Source organism: Natator depressus, chromosome 4 (genome assembly GCF_965152275.1).
Source record: "Natator depressus isolate rNatDep1 chromosome 4, rNatDep2.hap1, whole genome shotgun sequence".
Taxonomy (NCBI): domain Eukaryota; kingdom Metazoa; phylum Chordata; order Testudines; family Cheloniidae; genus Natator; species Natator depressus.
Genome location: NC_134237.1, coordinates 1252608 through 1278801, shown reverse-complemented (window position 1 = coordinate 1278801; position 26194 = coordinate 1252608). Strand labels below are relative to the sequence as shown.

Here is a 26194-nt window from a genome sequence, read left to right as displayed (position 1 = left end):
TCCAGCGTATCTCCCTCTCCCCCCAGCTTAGTGTCATCTGCGAACTTGCTGAGGGTGCAATCCATCCCATCCTCCAGATCATGAATGAAGATGGTGAAGAAAACCGGCCCCAGGAGTGACCCGTGGGGACTGGGGGAGGGGGTGGAGGAGAGGAGGCAGACGGTGAGTGGCAGGGACCCCACAGAGGGGGTTGCAGTGGAGGAGAGGGGGAACTCATCCAGGCAGCGGTGGGCAGTGTGGACTGGGAGAAGGGGCGAGGTAGATACAGGAAGACATGGAGCACAGGCGGGGCACTGGGGTCCAGGCACCTGGGGCCTGGTCATCGTTGGCACCAGGAGAGGAGAGGAGAGGAGAGGAGAGGAGAGGAGAGAGAGAGAGAGAGAGTTGGCGAACACACGAGAGAAGACAGAGAAACATGAGAGCAAGGCAAGCCACTCACCACCTGGAGTCATCCTCTTGGATCCAACCTTCTGCTGCGGAGGAGACACCGTTCTTGACCAGAGAAATGAGCAGCTTCTGAAAATGGGGACATTTTCTCCCTCGTAACCACAGCTGATCAGGAACCTTTTCTTCCAAACCGAACCCTAATTTACAGGGCTTCCCTACCCGGACTCAGGTGGGGCGTGAGCAGAGTCCTCACCAAACCAGACACTTACCTCACCAAGACTGGCGATTGCTTGGCTCCCAGATGGAGGGCTCTTGCCTGGCATCAACAATGGTCACAGGCTCGCTGCTCTCACTCACGTTCCATCGCATGAGGGCAGTAGACTCTGAGGCTTGACTTCTTTTTCCTTCGTACTAAAGCCAGCAGAGTGGGGGAAAAACAAAAAAAATTACCATCTCCGTCTGCAATGTCGTGTAGTCTCTTCATTTCACACCTCCCGTATCCCACGGCTCCGCCCTCAACCCATCTCCCGTTCCTACTTTACAACTGCAACTAGAAGGCGCCCATTGTAACGGCACCCAAAATAGTCACTTTGCTCAGGAGACTCTGGTCCCTTTCTCAGCCTTAATCCCAGAGCCTCATACTCAACAAGGAAGCCCACGGCCTGTGAAGAAAACGACAGCGAGTACAGATGAGGAATTAAAAGCACTGACCTCACAGCCAGTTATGCAGAAGGCAGAAACATGTGGCCTGTTTATGTCTCCTTGGAAAGATGCCCAAGCTGCTCAGGCCCACCTCTGCCATTTCTCCTCTGGCTAGAGCTCCTGCACAATTCCTCTGCGAAAGCAGCTGCAAAAGCAAAGCATGAGCCATCGCTCCACAAAGCTCGATTGGTGCTGGAAATCTTGCCCTCAGCCCTGCCTCACTCTTTCATCCCATCTACATGGCCCCCACTCCATGAACAAAGACCAAGTTAACACCGACAGTCACCGCTCCACTCTCGCACCCACTGCCCTGCATGATTTTCCTCCCCTCCTACTTCTCCATGGCTCTCGAGACACAGCCTGTGGGGATGAACACCTAGGGTGCCTGCCCGTGTCCTGTGAAGGGAGACAGCACAAGGATAGGCGAGAGAGAGAGACAGAGACAGTGTGTGTTGGCCAACATACTAGAGGAGAGAGAGAAAGAATAACATGGTAGGATAGCAAGCAACTCACCACCTGGAGTCATCCTCCCAGATGCAACCTTCTGCTGCGGACGCGACTCTGGTGCTGACCAGAGAAATGAGCAGCCTCTGAAAAAGGGGACCTTTTCTCCCTCATAACCACAGCTAGTCAAGAAGCTTTCCTTACAAACCCAGCCCTACCTTACGGGGCTTTTCTACCTGGACTTAGGTGGGGCGTGAAGAGAGCCCTCACCAAACCAGACACTTATCTCACCGAGACTGGCGGCTGCTCAGCTCCCAGATGAAGGGCTTTTGCCTGGCATCAACAACGGTCACAGGCTCGCTGCTCTCACTCACGTTCCATCGCATGAGGGCAGTAGACTCTGAGGCTTGACTTCTTTTTCCTTGGTACTAAACCCAGCAGACGGGGGGGAAATGAAAAAATATTAGCATCTCCGTCGGCAGTGTCGCGTAGTCTCTTCATTTCACATCTTCCGTATCCCATGGCTCCGCCCTCAACCCATCTTCCATTCCTACTTTACAACTGCAAGTAGAAGGCGTCCATTGTAACGGCACCCAAAATCGTCACTTTGCTCAGGAGACTCTGGTCCCTTCCTCAGCCTTAATCCCAGAGCCTCGTACTCAACAAGGAAGCCCACGGCCTGTGAAGAGTACTACAGGGAGTACAGATGAGGAATTGAAAGCACTGACCGCTTACTCACAGCCAGTTATGCGGGAGGCAGAAAGCTGACGACTCTTCACATCTGCTTAGAAGGATGTCCAAGCTGCTCAGGTCCACTCCTGCCATATTCTCCTCCGGCTAGGGCTCCTGGACAATTCCTCTGCGAAAGCAGCTGCAAAAGCCAAGCATGAGCCATCACTACACAAAGCTCGATGGGTGCTGGAAATCTTGCCCTCAGCCCTTCCTCACACTTTCATCCCATCCACATCGGCCCCACTCGAGGAACAGAGACGGAGTTAACACCGACAGTCACCGCTCCACTCTCGCACCCACTGCCCTGCATGATTTTCGTCCCCTCCTACTGCTTCTTGGCTTCCGAGACATAGCCTGCAGGGATGCACACCTAGCATGCCTGCCCGTGTCCTGTGAAGGGAGACAGCACAGGGAAAGGCAAGGACAGAGAGAGACAGAGACAGAGACAGAGACAGACAGAGACAGAGACAGAGACAGAGACAGAGTGTGTGTGGTGGCCAACATACTAGAGTAGAGACAGAGAAAAACATTGTAGGATAGCAAGCAACTCACCTCCTGGAGTCATCTGTGATGAAGCGGGACTTCATGTTTCCTCTGAATCGTGTGGGGGTGTCTCAGTTTCCCCTAGGCAGTTCTTAAGGATCTAGATGGTGGGGTAAGGGTGTATGATCGTTGCAGAGCTCTGGAGGGCAGGTGTGTGCAGGGGTCTGGACACAGAGAATGGCCGACACCCTGTTTCCTGGCCACTGATGGCCTGGGCCCTTCCCCCCTGCAAGGTGAGAGCTAAAGGGTTGGAGAACAAAGGAATCTGGTGCCCTCCTGGCCGGGGACAGGGACAAAGCCCAGAGGAGGAGGGGCTGGGGGGAGTTTCAGTTGGGGGCTGGCTGGAGACATGGAGTGAAGGGCAGACGGGGTTGTCTGGCTCACTGCCTCCCAAAATGGACCCGGCTGAGGGGTCCTGTTCTCTGCACCTACAAGCTCTGTGTTAGACCATGTCCCTGTCGTCTAATAAACCTCTGTTTTCCTGGCTGGCTGAGAGTCCCGTCTGACTGCGGAGTTGGGGGGCAGGACCCTCTGGCTCCCCCAGGACCCCGCCTGGGTGGACTGGCTGTGGGAAGCGCAGGGAGGGGCAGAGGAGGCTGAAGGCTCCGAGGTCAGAGCCAGGAAGGTGGAGCCGGGGGAGCTGTGTGTCCTGCAGACAGGCTGTTCCCCGAGAGGAGACTTCCCCAGAGTCCTGCCTGGCTTCCTGGGGAGCAGTTCCAGAGCATCGCCCGGGGACTCCGGGACATCCTCCTCCTAGATGAAACCTTCTGCTGTGTGACGTGTTGTGTGTGTCGTGTTTCATGTGTCGTGTGACGTGTTGTGTGTGTGACTTGTGTGTCGTTTTGTGTGTGTGAGACGTGTTTATGTGTGCGTGTTGTGGTCCATGTTGAGTGTGTGTGTGCCATGTTGTATGCCGTGTTGTGTGCATGTGACGGTGTGTGCCGTGTTGTGTGCCGTTTTGTGTGCATGTTGTGTGTGTCGGTGTCATGTGTTGTGTGAAATTTTTGTGTCTCGTGTCGTGTGCGGTTTTGTGTGTCATGTGTCATTGTCGTGTGTCATGTTGTCTGTGTGTGTCGTGTTGTGTGTGGGTGTGTGATATTTTTTGTGCGATGTTTTGTGCATCATGTTGTGTGTGTGTGTCACATTGTGTGCCATTTTGTGTGTCATGTGGGGTGTTGTGTGTCATATTGTTTGTGTGTGTCGGTGTCGTCTGTGATTTCTGTGTCACGTTTTCCGCCGTTTTCTGCGTCGTCTCGTGTGTGTGTGTGTGTGTGTGGGTGTTGTGTGTGATTTCTGTGTCACGTTGTCTGCCGTTTTGTGTATCATCTCGTGTGTGTGTGTGTATGTGTGTGTGTCGGTGTCACGTGTTGTGTGTGATTTTTGTGTGTCGTGTTGTGTGCTGTTTGTGTGTCATTTTATTTGTGTGTCATGTTGTTTGTGTGTGTCGGTGTCCTGTGTTGTGTGTGTGTGAGAGACGTGTTTCTGTATGTGTGACGTGTTCTGTGTGTGTGTCGGTGTCATGTTCTGTGTGTGTGTGTCAGTGTCGTCTGTCGTCTTTTGTGTGTGTGATGTTTTGTGTGTGATGTGTGTGTTGTCTTGGGTGGCCACTAAGGGTAATGCACAAACCATTTCCTCATGGAGCAACAGTGCCACTGGGTGGCGAATTCAAATCGTGCACAAACCATTTCCCTCATACAGGAATAGTGACACTGGGTGGCCACTCAGGGTAATGCACAAACCATTTCCCTCACAGAGCAACAGTGAGAGTGGGTGGCCACCGTTACGAATTATACCTGACAGGTCATGCACACAAGCTGCTGCGAATTATACCCGATTGGTCCCGCACAGTTAGAGTCTAGGCTGAGGCACTCGACCGAAGTCCACAACGGCAGGGTTCCCAAAAATACTAAGTTTATTACACTCGAGCGTGGTGCCCCCCTGCTCATCAGGAGGGGAACCCGCATGCAGGTTATACAAAGATTATAGACCTTTTAGCAAGGCACATTGCCCTCATGCTTTGGAAACCTTAGCAAATAGACAAATCCTTCCCTTATCTACCACCTATCCCGGCTAGGTACATTCCCCGTGCTAAACCATGACTTCAGCTACATTGCATGGTCGTAAAGCAATGCACCAGTAACTTTTCTTATCAGGACAGGAGGCCCACATCAAGGCCAGGAGGCAGGGAGTTAGGAACAGACAAAGAACAGAAACCGGGAGATAAAACAGGTTGGAGAAAAGGACGGGGGGGGGGGAGGATTTTCACAGGAATGCAGTATCTAAGGAACACTCCTCCTGGTGCATGATGTGCTTGCTTTTAGACAATGGTGGGCCCCATTGTCCAAAATGGAGTCACATATGCTAACTTTTCCTTCACACCACTCAGGGTAATGCACCAACAATTTCCCTCGTGGAGCAACAGTGACACTGCGTGGCTAATCCAGGTATTGCACAAAGCATTTCCCTCATGGAGCAACAGTGACACTCGGTGGCCACTCAGGGTAATGCACAAATCATTTCCTTAACGGAGCAACAGTGACACTGGGTGGCCACTTGGAGTAATGCAGAAAGCATTTCCCTCACGGAGCAATGGTGACACTGCGTGGCCAATTTGGGTAGTGCACAAATCATTTCCCTCATGGACCAACAGTGACAGTGGGTGGCCAATTCAGGTCATGCTCAAATCATTTCCCTCATGGAACAACAGTGACACCGGGCGGCCGCTAGGAGTAACACACAAAGCATTTCCTCACGGAGCACCAGTTGCACAAACTGAGTTTAATAATAATAATAATAAACAAAAAATAGTTTCACTAGAAAAGGTAGATTTTCAGTGATTATAAGGCATAGCAAACAGAAGAAGGCAGATTACTAAGCAAATACAAATACACACGCATACTAAGCCTAAGATCTTAAAGAGACTGGATTCAAGAAGTTATTTCCCATCCTAAATGTCTTTTGGCAACTTGAGGAGTTTCTGTAGCTTAGACTTCCCGTTGTTTCTCTTTACAGAGTAGACTCCTGTCCTAGTCTGGACTTTCCCCTTCTCATTTCCTTTGTCTCTTCGGGTACTTTCATCAGCCTTTCTACTGCCCTGCATGATTTTCATCCGCTCCGACTTTTCCATGGCTCCCGAGACCTCACCTGTGGGAATGCACACCTACCCGTGTCCTACAAAGGGAGACGGCACCAGGAGAGCAGAGGAGAGAGAGACTGAGAAAGTTGGCCAACACACAAGAGAAGAGAGAAAAATATGGGAGGAAGGCAAGCAACTCACCAGCTGGACTCATCCTCCTAGATGCCACCTTCTCCTGCAAAGGAGACACCGTTCCTGGCCAGAGAAATGAGCAGCCCCTGAAAATGGGGACCTTGTCTCTCTCCTAACCACAGCTGGTCAGGAACCTTTTCTTACAAACCCAGCCCCAGCTAATGGGGAGTCCCTACCTGGAGCCAGGCGGGCCGTGAGCAAAGCCTTAACCAAACCAGACACTTATCTCACTGACATTCGCGACTGCTCCACTGCCAACCGGACAACTCCTGGCTGCATCAACAGTGCTCGCGGACTCACTGCTCTCGCTCGCTTTCCATCCGATGAGGGGAGTCAACTGTTTGTACTAAACCCAGACCAAGGAGGAAAAACAAAGAAGTTACCATCTCAGTGGGCCACATCGCGTAGGCTATCATTATACAATGCTCCATTGGTGCTGGAAATCTTGCATTCATCCGCGCATCGGCCCCACGCGATGAACCGAGACAGAGTTAACCCCGACAGTCACCGCTCCACGCTCGCACCCACTGCCCGGCATGATTTTCCTCCGCTCCGACTTCTCCATGGCTCCCGAGACCTCACCTGTGGGAATGCACACCTACCCGTGTCCTGTGAAGGGACACGGCACGAGGACAGAAGAGGAGAGAAGAGAAAGAGAGAGTTGGCGAACACACGAGAGAAGACAGAGAAACATGAGAGCAGGGCAAGCAACTCACCACCTGGAGTCATCCTCTTGGATCCAACCTTCTGCTGCGGAGAAGACACCGTTCCTGACCAGAGAAACGAGCAGCCTCTGAAAATGGGACCTTTTCTCCCTCGTAACCACAGCTGATCAGGAACCTTTTGTTACAAACCGAACCCTAATTTACGGGGCTTCCCTACCTGGACTCAGGTGGGGTGTGAGCAGAGTCCTCACCAAACCAGACACTTACCTCACCGAGACTGGCGATTGCTCGGCTCCCAGATGGAGGGCTCTTGCCTGGCATCACCAACGGTCACAGGCTCGCTGCTCTCACTCACTTTCCGTCGCATGAGGGCAGTAGACTCTGAGGCTTGACTTCTTTTTCCTTGGTACTAAACCCAGCACAAGGGGAAAAACAAGTAAGTTACCATCTCCGTCGGCAACATCTCGTAGGCTCCTCTGTTTGCCTCTCCCACACGGCAGGGATCCGCCCTCCACTCTCCTCCCGTTACACCTTGAGCATCACAACCAAAAAGCCCCTTTTCTAACGGCACCCCACAGAGTCACTCTGCTCAGGAGACTCTGGCCCCTCCCCAGGCTTAACCCCCCCGAGCCCCGTCCCCGGCGAGGACGCCCACGGCCGGTGAGGAGGACGACAGCGAGTGCGGACGAGGAACTGGAAGCACTGACCTCTCAGCCAGGTCTGCAGAGGGCAGAGAGCGGAGGCCTGGTTCTGCCTCCTTGGAAAGAGGCCCAAGCGGCTCAGGCCCCTCCTGCCGTGTTCCCCTCCGGCGAGAGCTCCGGCACCATCCCTCGCCAGAGCCGCTGCGAGAGCCGAGCCGGAGCCCTCGCTCCCCAGCGCTCGACGGGGGCTGGGAATCTCGCCCTCGGCCCTGCCACCCTCTTCCCTCCCGTCCACACCGGCCCCACGCGCCGCCCAGAGACCGAGTTCACCCCGCCCGTCCCCGCTCCGCTCTCGCACCCGCTGGGTGTCGTCTCGAGGGTTGTGATTTCGGTGTCGTGTCCTCTGCCGTCTTGTGTGTGTGTCGCGTGTCGGTGTCGTGTGTGATTTCGGTGTCGTGTCGTCTGCCGTCTTGTGTGTCATGTGACGTGTCGTATGTTGTGTCGTGGGTGTGTGAGACGTCGTGTTTGTGTATGTGAGACGTCGTGTGTCTCGGTGTCGGTGTCGTGGGCGCGTGAGACGTCGTGTGTGTCGGTCTGTGTGTCGTCTCTGTGTGTGTGAGACGTCGTGTGTGTCAGTGTCGTGTGTGTGAGACGTCGTGTGTGTGAGAGGTTGTGTGTGTCGGGTCTGTGTGTGTGATGTCATGTCTGTCGGTGTGTGTGTCGTCTCTGTGTGTGTGAGACGTTGTGTGCCAGCTCTGTGTGTGAGACGTCGTATGTCGGCGGGTGTGTGTGTCGGCGGGTGTCGGCGAGTGTGGGTGTGTGGGTGTGGGCATATGTTGTGTGTGGTGTGTGTGTTGTGTGGGCCTGGGCATGTGTTGTGTCGTGTGTGGTGTGTGGGTGTGGGCGTGTGTCGTGTGTGTGTGGGCGTGTGTTGTGCATGTGTTGTGTGGGCGTGTGGTGTGTGGGCGTATGTGAGAGACGTCGTGTGTTTGTGTGAGACGTCGTGTGTGAGACGTCGTGTGTCGTGTGTGTGTGTGTGAGAGACGTCGTGTGTCGTGTGTGTGTCAGTCGTCATGTGTGGTGTGTGTCGGTGTCATGTGTGTCAGTGTCGTGTGTGTGTGTGTGAGATGTTGTGTGTTGTGTGTGTGTCAGTCGTCGTGTGTCGTGTGTGTCAGTGTCGTGTGTGAGAGACGTCGTGTGTCGGCGTGTATGTGTGTGTTGGCATGTGAGAGACGTGTGTCGTCGTGTGTGTGTGTCGTCGTGTGTGTGTGTCGGCATGTGAGAGAAGTCGCGTGTGTGTGTTGGCGTGTGAGAGATGTCGTATGTCGGCATGTGAGAGACATCGTGTGTGTCCGCGTGTGTGCGACATCATGTGTCGTGTGTGTGTGTGTGGGCGTGTGTTGTGTGTGTGTGTCGGTGTGTGTGAGAGACGTGTTTGTGTGTGTGACATGTTGTGTGTCATGTGGTGTCACGTGTGTGTGTGAGACGTGGTTGTGTGTGTGTTGTCTTGAGTGTTTTGTTGGTGTGTGACGTGTTGTGTGTCGGTGTTGTGTGTGATTTTTGTGTGTGTGACCGGTTGTGTGTCGTGTTCTGCGTGCGTGCGACGTGTTGTGCGCGTGCGACGTGCAGTATACACCTGACGTGCTGTTTACGTGCGACGCACGATGCGCAACGTGCCTGCGATGCGCAATGTGTTGTGTGTGCGACATGTGACGTGCTGTCTACAACGTGCGACAGGCTCTGTGCGATGTGTTGTGTGTATAACATGCAACGTGCGGTCTACAACCTGCGACTTGCGATGCACGAGCAACGCTCGACGTGCTGTGTGCTACCTGTTGTGCGTGTGACATGTAAAGTGCGAAGTGTTGTGCGTGACGTGCGACATGCTGTGTGTGTGACGTGCTGTGTGTTCCACGTAAAACGTGTCAGTGTCGTGTGTGTGTGTCTCACTGTCATGTGTGTCTCAATGTCGTGTGCCATTTTGTGTCGTGTGCCATTTTCTGTCATGTGTCGTGTTGTGTGCATCGTGTCTGTGACATGTAGTGTGTGCGTGCGTGCGACGTGTTGTGCATGTGCATGTGCATAGTGCAACATGTGCGTGATGTGATACGTGCGACATGTGACAAACTGTGTGTGCGACGTTGTCTGTGTGCGACGTACGTGCAACGTACTGTGTGTCATTGAGTGTGTCTGAGATGTGTTGTGAGACGTGTTGTGGGTCATGTTGAGTGTGAGACGTGTTGTGGGTCGTGTTGAGTGTGTGAGTGTGTGAGTGTGACGTGTTGTGGGTCGTGTTGTGTTGAGTGTGTGTGTGTGACATGTTGTGGGTTGTGTTGTGTTGAGTGTGTGTGTGTGTGACAAGTTGTGGGTCGTGTGTGTGATGTTTTGTGTGTGATGCTTTCCGTGTCGTGGTGTGTGTGTGTTTGTTTCGTGTGTATGTTTTTGTGTGTCATGTTGTGTGCCGTTTTGTGTCATCGTGTGTGTGTGACGTGTGTGCGTCCGCGCCTTGGACGTATTGTGCGTGTCCGTGTGGGAAGTGCGAAGTGGGATGGGTCAACTTGCCACCCCCTTCCCCAACACTTTAGCCCCCTGTCGTAAACATGACCCTCCCCCCTCCCTAGGGTGCTACGGACACTAAAACCACCTAAAAGACCCCCGACTTACCACTATTGGCTGGCACCCCATTGCCACCCGCACTTCTATGCTGCTGCTGGCCAAACCCTCCCCCCAAAATCTAAACCCCACCCCCTACCCGGAACCCATCTGGAACCCTGACCCCATAACCTGCCCCCCAACTCGAAACCCCTGAACCAAAACTGTAGCCCAACCCTCACCCCAACCCGAACCTCCAGCTCTGAACCCAGCCCCTCGAAGCCTGACACCGCTTTAAGCCAGAGCCCAGTTCCCCATTCCCACCCTGGGCAACAACAGTGCAAACCACACCCTCCTGCCCCCCGCCCAGGAATCCTGCTTCTTACCACCCCTTCTTTGGAAATGAACCTTTTCTTCACTTGCATTCCACACACCTTCATTCTCCTTTGAGGGGTTATTTAGTGACAGGGGTCTACACAAGGCAACTCTTTGCTATTCCAGCGTAACAGGACACAGATACGTGAAAACAGTGCAAACAACATTCCACAAGTTTTCAGGAGGTTTAAACACCCAATACAGTTGCACATTGAACAGTCGCTTTGATCTCTACTAACACACACATCCGTTGGCCTGAACACACTCTGACACAAGCTGCTCTTTCAGCGTCACACCTTGTACAAACATTACTGCAACAGCGTGTAGGGCCGCGTGACCCCCGGGGGTCTGTGAGCTGGTTTCAGGGCGTCCGCAGGACCCAGCAGCTTCGCCTCCCCGCCTGTTCCCTGGAGGGATCTCCAGACTGTCAGTGCTGCCCGGAGCTTCCCTTCCCTGCCAGGCCTGAGCAACCAGCGCTTGTAACCAGGCCACTCACAGCCTCCCCGCGGGGAGCGTATGGACACAAACCGGCTGGAGAGCAGTTAGGGCAGGAATCCCTGGAGACTCGGGGAGCATCTTCAGCGGATGAGGGTGACACACCCCACAGGAGCTGAATTTCCCACTCGGGTCTAAGTCGTGCCGTGTGGATGGGGCAGCATGGTTGGGAAGCTCTGTTTGCTGTGGTGGATCCACTGGGGGTTGATGTCGTGGGGGTCGAGTGAAGACACACTAAATTGACAGGAGAGCGCTCTCCAGTCGCCGTTGGGACTGCGCCGGGAACAGCAGGAGGAAGGGAAGTCGACTGAGGAGCGTCTCCTGTCAATCCAGCCCAGTGTAGGCACAGCAGTAAGTCGACCGAAGTGACGTCAAATCCAGCTCTGTTATTCACGCAGCGGGAGCAGTGTAACTTAGGACGACTTACTGCGGTAGGATAGAGTCATAAATAGAAAGGGAAGGCTAACCACCTTTAAATCCCTCCTGGACAGAGGAAAAATCCTCTCACCTGTAAAGGGTTAAGAAGCTAGGATAACCTCGCTGGCACCTGACCAAAATGACCAATGAGGAGACAAGATACTTTCAAAGGGTCTGGATCTGTCTGTGTGATGCTTTTGCCGGGGACAGAACAGGAATGGCGTCTTAGAACTTAGTAAGTAATCAAGCTAGATCTGCGTTAGATTCTGATTCCTTTAAATGGGTGAGAAAAAAACCTGTGCTGAATGGAATGGATATTCCTGTTTTTGTGTCTTTTTGTAACTTAAGGTTTTGCCTAGAGGGATTCTCTATGTTTTGAATCTAATTAACCTGTAAGGTATTTACCATCCTGAGTTTACAGAAGTGATTCTTTTTACTTTTTCTACTATTGAAATTCTTCTTTTAAGAAACTGAATGCTTTTTTCTTGTTCTTAAGATCCAAGGGTCTGGGTCTGTGGTCACCTATGCAAATTGGTGAGGATTTTTACCAAACCTTCCCCAGGAAGGGGGGTGCAATGTTTTGGTGAGGATTTTTGGGGATTTTTGGGGGTCTAACCCGCTTAGACTTTTGGTGGTAGCAGCGAAAGTCCAAGGGCAAAAGGTAAAATAGTTTGTACCTTGGGGAAGTTTTAACCTAAGCTGGTAAAAGTAAGCTGAGGAGGTTTTCATGCAGGTCCCCACATCTGTACCCTAGAGTTCAGAGTGGGGAAGGAACCTTGACAGATAGACACAGTGTGAGGCCTGAGTTTCCCCTGCAGTCTGGATGCTCAAACACCGGCTTGGCAACACAAGTCAGCAAGCCCAGGCCACATAGAGACAGGTTCAGTGTGCAGTGTGGACAGACCCTCAGACGACCCCAGTATTGTCAAATGAGGAAATCCTTCCTGTGTTTTGACTTGCTGGTAGAAGAGCCGAGTGACATTGGAGCTCACCGAGCTTCACTGACAAACGCAGCGCTCCAGCACCTGAGCTCTCGGGCTCCCTGTTGAAAGAAAAGCTGAAGGAGCGACAAAGGTCAAAGAGAGGTGCTCGTCTTTGGCCAAGGGCAGGGAGTCCCACCCTCAAAGCGAGAACATTTCTCTCTTTGCCTGTCTGTGTTGGGGCAGGAGCGATAACACATCATCCTGCATTTGCTATTTCAGAGAGTAGTTTCTGACTGTCTTCTCAAAGACAGGGTGCGAAACAGGCCTCAAACCTGACTGAGTGGAAACAAGAACAATGCAGCTCGACTGAGCTAGCTGAGAATTGAGATGTGCCCCTTTGCTCGAGTGAGGGAATGACCTGTGAGGGGACTGGAAACCTGACCGGCCAATTCTTAACTTGCACTCTCTCAGCATCTTTCCTCTGAGTGCCGTCACGGTAGCTTCAATACTCCAGCACCGGACGCCCTGCCAGATCTGGGCCCGACAAGCTTTCCTTGTGATTGGATTCTGGAGAGCAGGGGTGCAGGGAAGCAACAGGTGCATGTGACTCCTTGGTGAGGTTTTCCTTGCCTTTCTGTTTGAGGAGGCACAGCCTCCCCTAACTGTCCCTCCATACAATTTCTGAAACCTGATCCGGCATCAGGCCAAAATTTGCCTGCCCCTGGTTTAGGGCCTGATTTATGCAAAGACCCATTGGGAGTGTGTCAACATTGCCCCATTTCTGAAACTGGAAACAACCCCCTGCACAGAGCTGGGAAAACAGAGCAGAGCACTGGAGCCTGAACCCCCTCGTCAGAGACTGCGATGAAATCATCTCAGGCATTGGCATCCAGACAGCAAGAGTATCTGGCTGTGTCGACTCTCTCCTCCAGCCCTGAGCGACCAGCACCCCTAGCCAATGCCTGAGATGATGGGGCGTCCAGGATTTCCAGGTTTATGGATCTTGGGTAGCAGACAGAAGACCCCTGGTCGGGGTTCCAGGGGCGTGTCTGTGCAGATTTGTTCTTGTGCTTTTTCAGGGAGTTTCTTGAGCAGATGCTGCAGTTTCTCTTGGTCACCCTGAGTGGGATCAGAGGGGAATGGGCTGGAGAATGTGGAGTTGGAGAGCTGCCGAGCAGCCTCTTGTTCATATTCCAACCTATTCATGAAGACGACAGCACCTCCTTTGTCAGCCTTTTTGATTCGGATGTCAGAGTTGTTCCTGAGGCTGTGGACGGTCTTGTGTTCTGCACGGCTGAGGTTATGGGCCAAGTGATGCTGCTTTTCGACCACTTCAGCCCGTGCTTGTCGGCTGAAGCACTCGAGTTGAACAGTCTGTTGTTTCGACCTTCAGGCAGAATCCTTCTTTTTGTCGTGTTGGTAGGAAGGTCTCTGTGGATTAGTGTGTTGTTCAGAGGTGTGTTGGAAATATTCCTTCTGTCGGAGACGTGGAAAGTCGCATCATGTTGTATCATGTTGGTGGGGGTGGAGGGGCAGAAGGAGAGGCCACACAAGACACCCACTTCCTGGACACTACAGTGTTAATAAGCGATGGTCACGTAAACACCACCCTATCCTGGACCTCTATACTTACCTACATGCCTCCAGCTTTCATCCAGACCACATCACATGATCCGTTGTCTACAGCCAAGCTCTAAGATACAACCGCATTTGCTCCAATCCCTCAGACAGTGACAAACATCTCCAGGATCTCTATCAAGCATTCTTCAAACTACAATCCCCACCTGCTGAAAGGAAGAATACCCAGAAGTCACCTACTCCAGGACAGGCCCAACAAAGAAAGGAACAGAACGCCACCAGCCATCACCTTCAGCCCCCAACTAAAAGATCTCCAGGGCACGATCAAGGATCTACAATCTATTCTGAAGGACGATCCCTCAGTCTCACAGATCTTGGGAGACAGGCCAGTCCTCACTTACAGACAGCCCCCCAACCTGAAGCAAATACTCACCAGCAACCACACAACAAAAACACTAACCCAGGAACCGATCCTTGCAACAAACCCATTGCCAACTCTGTCCACATATCTATTCTAGGGACACCATCATAGGACCTAATCACATCAGCCACACCATCAAATGTGCCCAAATACATCTGTTAGTCTATAAGGTGCCAGAACTACTCCTCATTTTGTTTTTGTTTTTTGCTGATACAGACTAACACGGCTCCCACTCTGAACTAAATGATTGCATCTCTCACCAGAATAGATCTAGAAGCACAAAGAACACCCTAGAGACCAGGCCTTTAAACGTTAGGAAACATCAGAGTTAAGGTGACGTGTACATACTTCGCGCAGTGCTGTTATGCATGTGTGTTATGATACAGACTCACAAGTGTGGCCTTGGGGTCAATTCTCTGCCCCCCACAGCATCAATTTCCTCCAGGCTACCAAGGGAAGTGGTGCTTCCTCCATCCCTTGATGAGATGCCTTTCTCGAGTCTGCTTTGGTCCAAAACTCGCTACTGCGCCATACAGGAGGCCTGTGATGTGTAGGGGGGCCAGATGAGATGATCTAACAGTCTCTTCTGGCCTTCAAGTCTCCAAATCTCTGCAAAACCGAGTGTGGCACATCGAGCATCCTCTGATGGTTCCACGTGTGGCCTGCGTGAACCCTTGCACGATCACGGAGTGTGTGGGGGTGACCCAGGGGGAGCAGCTCAAACATGCAGAGAAGCCGGCTCGGGGCAGGACATGAGCCCTGCAAGGCAGGGGTGGGGATGGCAGTGACATCCCAAGGGCCTTTTGTAGCACTCAGCTGATTGGTGAAAGGAGGTTGGGAGGCGGTGACCTCACAGAGATTCCACGACAACGGCCAGGGAGGACAGGCTGCAGGGCAGGGGGATCTCAGAGACCCCCGGGACTTTGCTGCAGGGAGTCTCCTTCTTGAGGTGTCTCCTTGAGGACTGAGAGAGAATTCAGGGTCACGTATGTGAGCGCGAGGTGGAGCCTCTCTGGAGTTTTCTCCTTTCCCACTGCTCATTGAGCGAGAAGACAGACGTCCCTGTGGAGAAGGTAAGAGCCCCAGAGAGGTTTGGTACCGAGGCAGCCTGATCCACCCGGTGCTGGCCAAATTCTCGGCACGGAAAACAGGAGGTTAAGGTGGGACAATTTTCCCCCAGCTTGGACTTTGTCCCTTCGAGTCCTTGGGGTTTGTCTTTTTTGGTTTCCCTTTTCCTGCTTCCCTCCCTCCACTGGCAAGGAGGGGGCTGCTCTGTAGCCCTCATGGTGGGAGGCCTCCCAAAGAGATGGGACAGGAAGCGTGCCCTGAGAGTGATCCTCACCGGTGACCTGAGCCATCCCTGGGCCATCTGGGGAACCCTCAGCCCACCGCCAGAGTCTCCATGCTGATTGGCTGAGCAGGTGGTCTCGTGGCAGGCAGGAGACTCAGGACTTTGTTGTTCTCTTTTAAGGCCCAGCAAATAAGCCAGAACCAATCATCTGCTTGGTGAATTGTTCTCCTTCTGGCTGCTGATTGTCTCTGAGCCATCCCTGGTTCTTGCTGGTGTTCTAATGCTTCTAAAACACTTGCTGAAGAATCAGTGTGAATGGTTGTTGGTCTGTAGCTCATTGCAGGTCCCTTTATTCTGATCATTCAATGTGTGAAACTCCAGATTGATGGTTCGTTTGAAAGTCAGGACACCCGGGTCCTGTTCCCAAATCTATCCCGACAGGTTGTGTGATGGAAGACAAGGCCCTTTGCTTTTCTCAGCCTTCGTTTCTCCCTCTGTCAGTTGGGGAGAACAATCCTCTCACACCTGCCTCCCGGTGAGCGGAGGCTGGGGAGCTGTGGGGACCTGTTTGAGAGCGTCACTCGTAGCAGTGTATCGTAGGAGGTGTCCTATTGGGTTGAGTCATTCCAGAGGATGATGTCGTGCAGCAGAACCCCGTTTTCCCAACCTGGCGTGACACAGCTTTGCATGTGAACCGAACCAAGGGCGCACACAGGTCCAGAAGCCGGCGATTTCTCCTTTGGCCACTAGATGGCGCTGCAGGCTCCCACTTCCCCCTTCTCCTGGTCACGCAATGGGGGTTAGTCTCCCCAAAAAGAACGCCCTTCTCGCTTTGAACGTTCCTTGATGTGCACCCTGTGGACTGTCGGGATACGTGTCCAAAAGTTGCAGGGCTTGTTTCATGGTCTCCGCAACGACAATCTTTCTTCCTTTTTAGACGTGACGACCTTTTTGGTCAAGATCCTTGATTATTCGGGGATTTATCCCGGAAGACCCAAAGTATTTGGGACATAAGACTTGTCTGGAAGGGCGCACAGGGCTAAAGTGTTTTTGGCCATAGCAGGTTCCTTGTCGCAAGAAGGACGTCAATCCCCCTTCCGAACGTGTTTTGTGTAGTGTTGTGTGTGTGACGTATTGTGTGTCATGTTATGTGTGTTTGTGTCCGTCTGTGTGATGTGTTGTGTGTCATGTTGTGTGTGTGTGTGTGAAACATGTTGTGTGTCGTGTTGTGCAACGTGTTGAGTGTTTGTGTATGGTGAGGTGTTTGTGGTGTCATGTGACGTGTTGTGTGTGACGTGTTGTGTGTGTGTGCGACATATTGTGTGTCATGTTGTGTGTGTTGGTGTCTGTCTGTGTGACGTGTTCTGTGTTGTGTTGTGTGTGTGAGACATATTGTGTTTCATGTTGTGTATGTCGTGTTGTGTGTGTTCTTGTGCAACGTGTGACGTGTTGTGTGTGATGCGCGAAGTGCAATGTGCGACGTGCGATGTGTTGTCTGTGCAACGTGCGATGTGCTGTGTGTGCGTGCAACGTGCGACGTGTTGTGTGTCCGACATTCGACGTGTTTTGTGTGTGACATGTGACGTGTTGTGTGTGCAGGTGTGACGTGCGACGTGCGATGTGCCATGTGCGAAGTGTTTGTGTAACGTGTTGTATGTCATGTTGTGTGTGTTATGTGTTGTGTTTCATGTTGTGTGTGTCATATTGTATGTGTTCTGTGTCGTGTTGTGTGTGTGAGGGACACGTTTTTGTGTGTGACGTGTTGTGTGTGTGTGACGTGTTTTGTGTCGTGTTGTGTGTGTTTGTGTGTGTGATGTGTTTCTGTGTGTGTGTCGTGCGACTTGCGTGCCTGTGTGCATGCGATGTATTGTGTGTATCCGTGCAACGTGCGATGTGTTGTGTGGGACATTCGATGTGTTTCTGTGTGTGTCGTGGTGTGTGTCGTGTTCTGTTTGTCATGTTATGTTTCTGTGTGAGACGGGTTGTGTGTCATGTTTTGTGTGTGTGTGAGACTTTTGTGTGTGTGTGTCATGTTGTGTGTGTGACATGTTCTGTGTCATGTGTGTGTTTGTGTCTGTGTGACATGTGTGTCGTGTTGTGTGTGTCGTGCTATGTGTGAGTGTGTGTGAGACGGGTTGTGTGTCTTGTGTGTGTGCGCGTGAGACATGTTTCTGTGTGTGTTTGTGTGTGTGACATGTTTTTGTGTGTGTGTCGTGCGACATGGAACGTGCAACTTGCGTACATGAGTGTGTGCGATGTGTTGTGTGTATCCGGGCAACATCCAATGTACAACGTGTTGTGTGGAACGTGCAATGCGTTTCTGTGTGAGTCGTTTTGTGTGTGTTTGTGTGTGCCATGATATGTGTGTGTGTGACAGGTTGTGTGTGTGTGACGTGTTGTGTGTCATGTTGTGTGTCGGCTAGAGTGTTGTGTGGATTGTGTGTGTGATGTTTTGTTTGTGGTGACATGTGATGTGGTGTGTGCGTGTGTGTGAGGCGTTTTTTGTGTAGTGTTGTGTGTGTGTGACATTGTGTGTCGTGTTTGTGTCTGTCTGTGTGACATGTTGTGTGTCATGTTGTGTGCCGTGTTGAGTGTGTGTGTGGTGTTGTGTTTTGGTGTCATGTGATGTGTTGTGCGTGACGTGGTGTGTGTTTGTGTCTGTCTGTGTGCCACATTGTGTGTTGTGTGTGTGACATGTTGTGTGTAGTGTTTTGTGTCTGTGTGACATGTTGTGTGTGTGTGAGACGTGTTTGTGAGTGTGACGTGCAACGTGCTGTGCTTGCGAAGCGCAACGTGTTGTGTGTGTCCGTGCTCTGTGCAATGTGCATCATGTGACATGTGATGTGTTGTCTATGTGCATGCGACGTGCGATGTTTTGTGTGTGTGATGTGCAACACGTGACATGTGTGTGTTACATGCGACATGTTGTGTGTGTGTGCTACATGTGACGTGTTGTGTGTGTGACATAGGACGTGCTGTGTGTATGCATGTGAGACGTGTGGGACATGTGTGTGACATGTGACGTGCTGTGAGTGACATGTGACATGCGACGTGTGACGTGTTGTGTGTGCCACGTTCGACGTTTTGTGTGTATTAGTGCAACGTGCAACGTGCTGTGTGTGTGTGATGTGCGACGTGTTGTGTGTGTATGTCCGACGTCTGACGAGCGACGTGAGACGTGTTATGTGTGCAGCGTGCGGCATGCGATGTGTTGTTTCTGTGCGTGCGACACACACCACGTCACACACAACACGTCTCATGACACACAACACGACACACAACACATCACACACACACAACACACCACTCACCAAACAGACACACACACAACACGACACACAACATGTCACACAACAATCTAGATGACACACACAACACAACACTACACACAACACACCACACACACACACACCACACAAAACACAACACATCACACACACACACTGAACACAATACTCTGGACGACACACAGCACACACACAACACATCTCACACACACACAAACACATCTCACTCACACGGGTTGTGTGTCGTGCTGTGTGTTTGTGTAATGTTGTGTGTGTGAAAAGTGCGACACACAATGTACTGTGTGTGTGACGTGCTGTGTGAGCATGCGACGTGCTGTGCATGCAACGTGCATTCACATGTGTGTGCAACGTGTGACATGTGTGTGCTACATTCGACGTTTTGTGTGTATGAAGTGTAGTGTGCGACATGTGTGTGTGACGTGCAACGTGTTGTGTCTGACGGGCGACTTTTGTGTGTGTGACGTGTGACGTGTTCTGTGTGCGGCATGCGGGGTGCGGCGTGCGACATGAGACGTGTTGTCTTTGTGTGTGCGACACACACCATACAAATGGCACACAACACAAACACACAACATTACACACATCACATCACACACAACACACCACATAGACACACACACACAACACAACACACAACACGTCCCACACACACTGAATACAACACTCTAGACGACAGACAACACATGCAGACCACATCACACACACACAAACACGTCTCACACACACACAAGTGTTGTGTGTCGTGCTGTGTGTGTGTGACGTGTTGTGTGTGTGAGATATGCGAAACGCGACATGCTGTGTGTTTGACTTGTGATGTGCGATGTGCTGTGTGGGTGTGTGACGTGACGTGACGAACGACATTTTGTGTGCGATGCACAGCGCTTTGTACATCACACAAATTGCGATGTGCGGTGTATGACGTGTCGTGCGGCGTGTTGTGTGCGATGTGCGACCTTTGTGTGTGAGGTGCGACGTGCGACATGTTCTCTGTGTGTGTGTGTTGTGTGATCTGTTGTGTGTCGTGTTGTGTGTGTTGTGTGCCATTTTGTGTGTCGTGTTAAGTGTGTGTGTGGTGTTGTGTGTGTGGTGTCATGTGACGTGTTTTGTGTGATGTGGTGTACGTAGTGTTTTGTGCTGTGAGACGGGTTGTGTGTCGTGCTTTGTGTGTGTGTGTGAGACGTGTTTGTGTGTGTGACATGCGACATGCTGTGTGCACGTGACGTGCGAGGAGTTGTGGGTGCGACATTTGACGTTTTGTGTGTGTGAAGTGCGACGTGCTGTGTGTCCGGGCCCGTCCCCTCAGTTGGAGTCTCAAGTCTTCAGTGTGCTTCTTGCTGGCAGTGTCAGTGGGGGAAGGAGAAAGGCCAAGCATGGGCCCCGGGTTTGGGTTTGGTTTTTGCCCCCTCAGCCCGTGTGCTTGGGAAGCCCCAGTCCAGGCATGTCTGGGGCGGGGGCGGGGGTGGGGCATTGCTCAATCTCCCAGCAAGGTGGAGCAATTCTCTTGCTGTGGCCTCATGCAGGTGAATAATTGAGTGGGAGCTTCCTTGCTGGGCAATGGCTGTTGATGGGTTGTTTCACACCCCACCCGGGGGTTGCTGACCTTCCTTGCTGGTACCTCTGGGGAAGCTAATTTGGGGCTGATTCCACAACTTAGAGCGTGTTTCAGTGAACACCGAACAATTCTTGTCATTTCATAGGCATTGAGGAAACACAGATCTAGACAGAGAGAAGAGTGACTTTTGGCAGCTCCTCACCTTTCCCCTGATCCCTTGCATGGCCTGGTTTACGTGTAACATCACAATTCAATCCAAGGTGAGGAATATGGGGGTTACAGGGCACCTGGAGGAGGAGGATTTGATGTTTGAATTTTGCAGAATGAAAGAGAAGGGATAATCATGTATTAAATGGATTGATGCAGGATAGGATTTGACCATGTTCTGCCCACCACCCTTTCTGAGAGCAGGAAGGAACGGCCTCGTGAGCCATTGGTAAAGGTGCATCAGCCAGATTCTGATGTCTGTGAAAAGGCCTCACAAATGTCCAGATGGTCAAGAAGACGTGAGAGACTTGGAAACAGCAGGAGACAATCAGAAAACATCCACCATATCTGACGCTAAACATGTTAGCAGCATTGATGACCTCAACGGCGAGTCAGGCACCCTGAATGCAAGACAAAGAAGGGCTAAGGATGAGAAGCCAACAAAACCACCAAATGATAACAGCGGTAAATCTGGAGATTAAGCCCATTTAAGGACTAACGATTGCAGAATGACATTGCAAAATCCATAGACGAAAGTGGGAATTTACAAGTCTAAAGCTGGGGTGTTTTGCCATCAGACTCTGGGTTCAGTCCTGCAAAGCCTCGGAGCATGGGATCCCGACCGACGGAGCCCAGCTCCTCGCTTGTGTTCAGTCTAACTGGCCATTAGATTGACAAGAGCTACAGCAAACTGGTAACTGTAAGACCATCTGCAGGGTGTGTGTGTGTGTGTGTGTGTGTGTGTGTGTGTGTGTGTGTGTGTGTGTGTGTGTGTTAAAAGTTTCAAGAAATGTGGCGTATTGCCTTTTCTCCTGAAAAGATCCCGTGTGCTTCTTATCAGCATAGCACGCTTCCCCAAGGTGTAGAGTGTCACAAACACATCTCATGACTCTGCCCCAAACAACTGGAACTAGGACATGAATGTGGAAGAAACAAGAAGAATTGTGTTAATGGTTTATTTACAGTAAGTGGAAAGCAGGAAAGTAAAAGGAGCTGAGAAGGAGCTTTCATAACCACAGCGTAGGGCAAGGAGACCCAGAGATTTTGAGAACAGTTTTCTTAATGGCACTAAAGCAACACAAATGGCCAGGAAGTAACCCAGGGAATTAATGAATTACCATCTCACTTGAAGAAAAGGAGTACTTGTGGCACCTTAGAGACTAGCAAATTTCTTTGAGCATAAGCTTTCGTGAGCTACAGCTCACTTCATTGGATACATTCAGTGGAAAATACAGTGGGGAGATTTATATGCAGAGAGAATCTGAAACAATGGGTGTTACCATACACACGGTAATGAGAGTGATCACTTAAGGTGAGCTATTACCAGCAGGAGAACAGGACGGGGGGGGGGGGAACCTTTTGTAGTGATAATCAAGGTGGGCCATTTCCAGCAGTTGACAAGAAAGTCTGAGGAACAGTGGGGGGTGGGGGTGGGGAGGAATAAACATGGGGAAATAGTTTTACTTTGTGAAATGACCCATGCACTCCCAGTCTCTATTCAAGCCTCAGTTAATTGTATCCAGTTTGCAAATTAATTCCAATTCAGCAGTCTCTGGTTGGAGTGTGTTTTTGAAGTTTTTTAGTTGAAGAATTGCAACTTTTAGGTCTGTAATCGAGTGACCAGAGAGATTGAAGTGTTCTCCGACTGGTTTTTGAATGTTATAATTCTTGACGTCTGATTTGTGTCCATTTGCTCTTTTACGTAGAAACTGTCCAGTTTGACCAATGTACATGGCAGAGGGGCATTGCTGGCGCACGATGGCATATATCACATTGGTAGATGTGCAGGTAAATGAGCCTCTGATAGTGTGGCTGATGTGATTAGGCCCTATGATGGTGTCCCCTGAATAGATATGTGCACACAGTTGGCAACGGGCTTTGTTGCAAGGATAGGTTCCTGGGTTAGTGGTTCTGTTGTGTGGTGTTACTGGTTGCTGGTGAGTATTTGCTTCAGGTTGGGGGGCTGTCTGTAAGCAAGGGCTGGCCTGTCTTGCAAGATCTGTGGGAGTGATGGGCCTTCGTTCAGGATAGGTTGTAGATCCTTGATGATGCGTTGGAGAGGTTTTAGTTGGGGGCTGAAGATGACGGCTAGTGGCGTTCTGTTATTTTCTTTGTTGGGCCTGTCCTGTAGTAGGTGACTTCTGGGTACTCTTCTGGCTCTGTCAATCTGTTTCTTCACTTCAGCAGGTGGGTATTGTAGTTGTAAGAATGCTTGATAGAGATCTTGTAGGTGTTTGTCTCTGTCTGAGGGGTTAGAGCAAATGCAGTTGTATCGTAGAGCTTGGCTGTAGACAAGGGCAGATATGGAAGAACAATGCTGAATAAAGCAGCTTTATGTATAGTTTAACAAATGATACAGAGAACAAGGGAACTAGCTGGGAACTGGATTGGCTGGCTATATGGATACTTAGGGCAGCTTGCTATTGGATAATGCGTTACCTGGAATGCGTTACCTAGGGAGGTGGTAGAATCTCCTTCCTTAGAGGTTTTTAAGGTCAGGCTTGACAAAGCCCTGGCTGGGATGATTTAACTGGGAATTGGTCCTGCTTCAAGCAGGGGGTTGGACTAGATGACCTTCTGGGGTCCCTTCCAACCCTGATATTCTATGATTCTATGATTCTATGATAAGTATGCTGGGGAAAAGGATGTATAAAAGCCTGTGTAACTTCCTGCTCTGGGTGCAGGATTTGAGATTCTATTCTCCCTGGACCTTTTTGCAGCTGCAAATAAACTTTTCTGCTTCTCCACCCCGTTGTGATGATTGGGTGACGCATACCGGGCAACAAACCCCTGCTGTTGTTCGCCTCTGGCACTGGGTGCCGGCAACAGCCCTGCTCTGAGCAGAGGGTTGGACTAGATGACCTCCTGAGGTCCCTTCCAAACCTAATATTCTATGATTCTATGATTCTAAGGTAAGTCGACCAAAGAGCATCTCCCGTCGACCCAGCCCAGTGTAGACACAGCAGTAAGTCGACCGAAGCTACATCAAATCCAGCTCTGTTATGCACACAGCGGGAGCAGTGTAACTTAGGACGACTTACTGCGGTAGGATAGACACAGTGTGAGGCCTGAGTTTCCCCTGCAGTCTGGATGCTCAAACACCGGCTTGGCAACACCAGTCAGCAAGCCCAGGCCACATAGAGACAGGTTCAGTGTGCACTGTGGACAGACCCTCAGACAACCCCAGTATTGTCAAATGAGGAAATCCTTCCTGTGTTTTGACTTGCTGGTAGAAGAGCCGAGTGACATTGGAGCTCACCGAGCTTCACTGACAAACGCAGCGCTCCAGCACCTGAGCTCTCGGGCTCCCTGTTGAAAGAAAAGCTGAAGGAGCGACAAAGGTCAAAGAGAGGTGCTCGTCTTTGGCCAAGGGCAGGGAGTCCCATCCTCAAAGCGAGAATATTTCTCTCTTTGTCTGTCTGTGTTGGGGCAGGAGCGATATCACGTCCTCCTGCATTTGCTATTTCAGAGAGTAGTTTCTGACTGTCTTCTCAAAGACAGGGTGCGAAACAGGCCTCAAACCTGACTGAGTGGAAACAAGAACGATGCAGCTCGACTGAGCCAGCTGAGAATTGAGATGTGCCCCTTTGCTCGAGTGAGGGAATGACCTGTGAGGGGACTGGAAACCTGACCGGCCAATTCTTAACTTGCACTCTCTCAGCATCTTTCCTCTGAGAGCCGTCACGGTAGCTTCAATACTCCAGCACCAGACGCCCTGCCAGCTCTGGGCCCGACAAGCTTTCCTTGTGATTGGATTCTGGAGAGCAGGGGTGCAGGGAAGCCACAGGTGCATGTGACTCCTTGGTGAGGTTTTCCTTGCAAGATGTGTGTGTGAGTCTGTGTGTGTAGGAAGCACTGAGGGTGGCACTCTCCCTGAACCCACAGAGGGCGAGGGTGGTGGGAGCGAGACAGTAGAAGTATAAAGTGGCAAGGATGGGCAGAACGATGATGACTGTGTTGTGTTTCATTCCTTAGATGTGGTGCCAACACCTTTCTCTTTAGCCTTGTCGTATCCCAGGGGTAAAACTAACCATCTGTCCAGCTACAAGGGCGTGTTTGTGTTCATTCCTGCGAGCCACACGGGTTTGATGTTGCTGCTTCCAATCCTCTGGCTCTGCCGGGAGAAGGGGCAATTCAGGCCACCACTGAGCTGAGGGAGGGAGATGAAATAAGATTGGTCCCAAAGATTGATCCCTGAGGAACTCCACTGGTAACCTCCCTCCAGCCTGACAGTTCACCTTTCAGCAGGACCCGCTATAATCTCCCTGTTAACCATTTCCCTATCCATCTTTCAATTTTCATATTGATCCCCATCTTTGCCAGTTTAACTAATAATTCCCCATGTGGCACCGTATCAAATGCCTTCCTGAAATCTAGGTCAATTAGATCCATTGCGTTTCCTTTGTCTAAAAAATCTGTTACTTTCTCAAAGAAGGAGATCAGGTTGGTTTGGCATGATCTACCTTTTGTAAAACCATCTTGTATTTTGTCCCATTTACCATTGACCTGAATGTCCTTAGAATCATAGAATCATAGAATCATAGAATATCAGGGTTGGAAGGGACCTCAGAAGGTCATCTAGTCCAACCCCCTGCTCGAAGCAGGACCAAGTCCCAGTTAAATCATCCCAGCCAGGGCTTTGTCAAGCCTGACCTTAAAAACCTCTAAGGAAGGAGATTCCACCACCTCCCTAGGTAACGCATTCCAGTGTTTCACCACTCTCTTAGGGAAAAAGTTTTTCCTAATATCCAATCTAAACCTCCCCCACTGCAACTTGAGACCATTACTCCTCGTTCTGTCATCTGCTACCATTGAGAACAGTCTAGAGCCATCCTCTTTGGAACCCCCTTTCAGGTAGTTGAGAGCAGCTATCAAATCCCCCCTCATTCTTCTCTTCTGTAGACTAAACAATCCCAGCTCCCTCAGCCTCTCCTCATAAGTCATACGTTCTAGACCCCAATCATTTTTGTTGCCCTTCGCTGGACTCTCTCCAATTTATCCACATCCTTCTTGTAGTGTGGGGCCCAAAACTGGACACAGTACTCCAGATGAGGCCTCACCAATGTCGAATAGAGGGGAACGATCACGTCCCTCGATCTGCTCGCTATGCCCCTACTTATACATCCCAAAATGCCATTGGCCTTTTTGGCAACAAGGGCACACTGCTGACTCATATCCAGCTCCTCGTCCACTGTCACCCCTAGGTCCTTTTCCGCAGAACTGCTGCCTAGCCATTCGGTCCCTAGTCTGTAGCGGTGCATTGGATTCTTCTGTCCTAAGTGCAGGACCCTGCACTTATCCTTATTGAACCTCATCAGATTTCTTTTGGCCCAATCCTCCAATTTGTCTAGGTCCTTCTGTAACCTATCCCTCCCCTCCAGCGTATCTACCACTCCTCCCAGTTTAGTATCATCCGCAAATTTGCTGAGAGTGCAATCCACACCGTCCTCCAGATCATTTATGAAGATATTGAACAAAACCGGCCCCAGGACCGACCCCTGGGGCACTCCACTTGACACCGGCTGCCAACTAGACATGGAGCCATTGATCACTACCCGTTGAGCCCGACAATCTAGCCAACTTTCTACCCACCTTATAGTGCATTCATCCAGCCCATACTTCCTTAACTTGCTGACAAGAATACTGTGGGAGA

At 51.1% G+C, this 26194-nt stretch overlaps 1 long non-coding RNA gene across 1 annotated transcript; it reads right to left on the bottom strand.

The window, feature by feature from the left end:
* Positions 1-6388: 6388 nt before the first annotated feature.
* Positions 6389-12304, bottom strand: LOC141986102 (uncharacterized). Its single transcript, XR_012639197.1, has 3 exons — positions 12254-12304; positions 7009-7150; positions 6389-6846 (listed from the first exon to the last, which is right to left on the bottom strand). It is a non-coding gene; the product is annotated as an uncharacterized LOC141986102 (long non-coding RNA).
* Positions 12305-26194: the final 13890 nt, after the last annotated feature.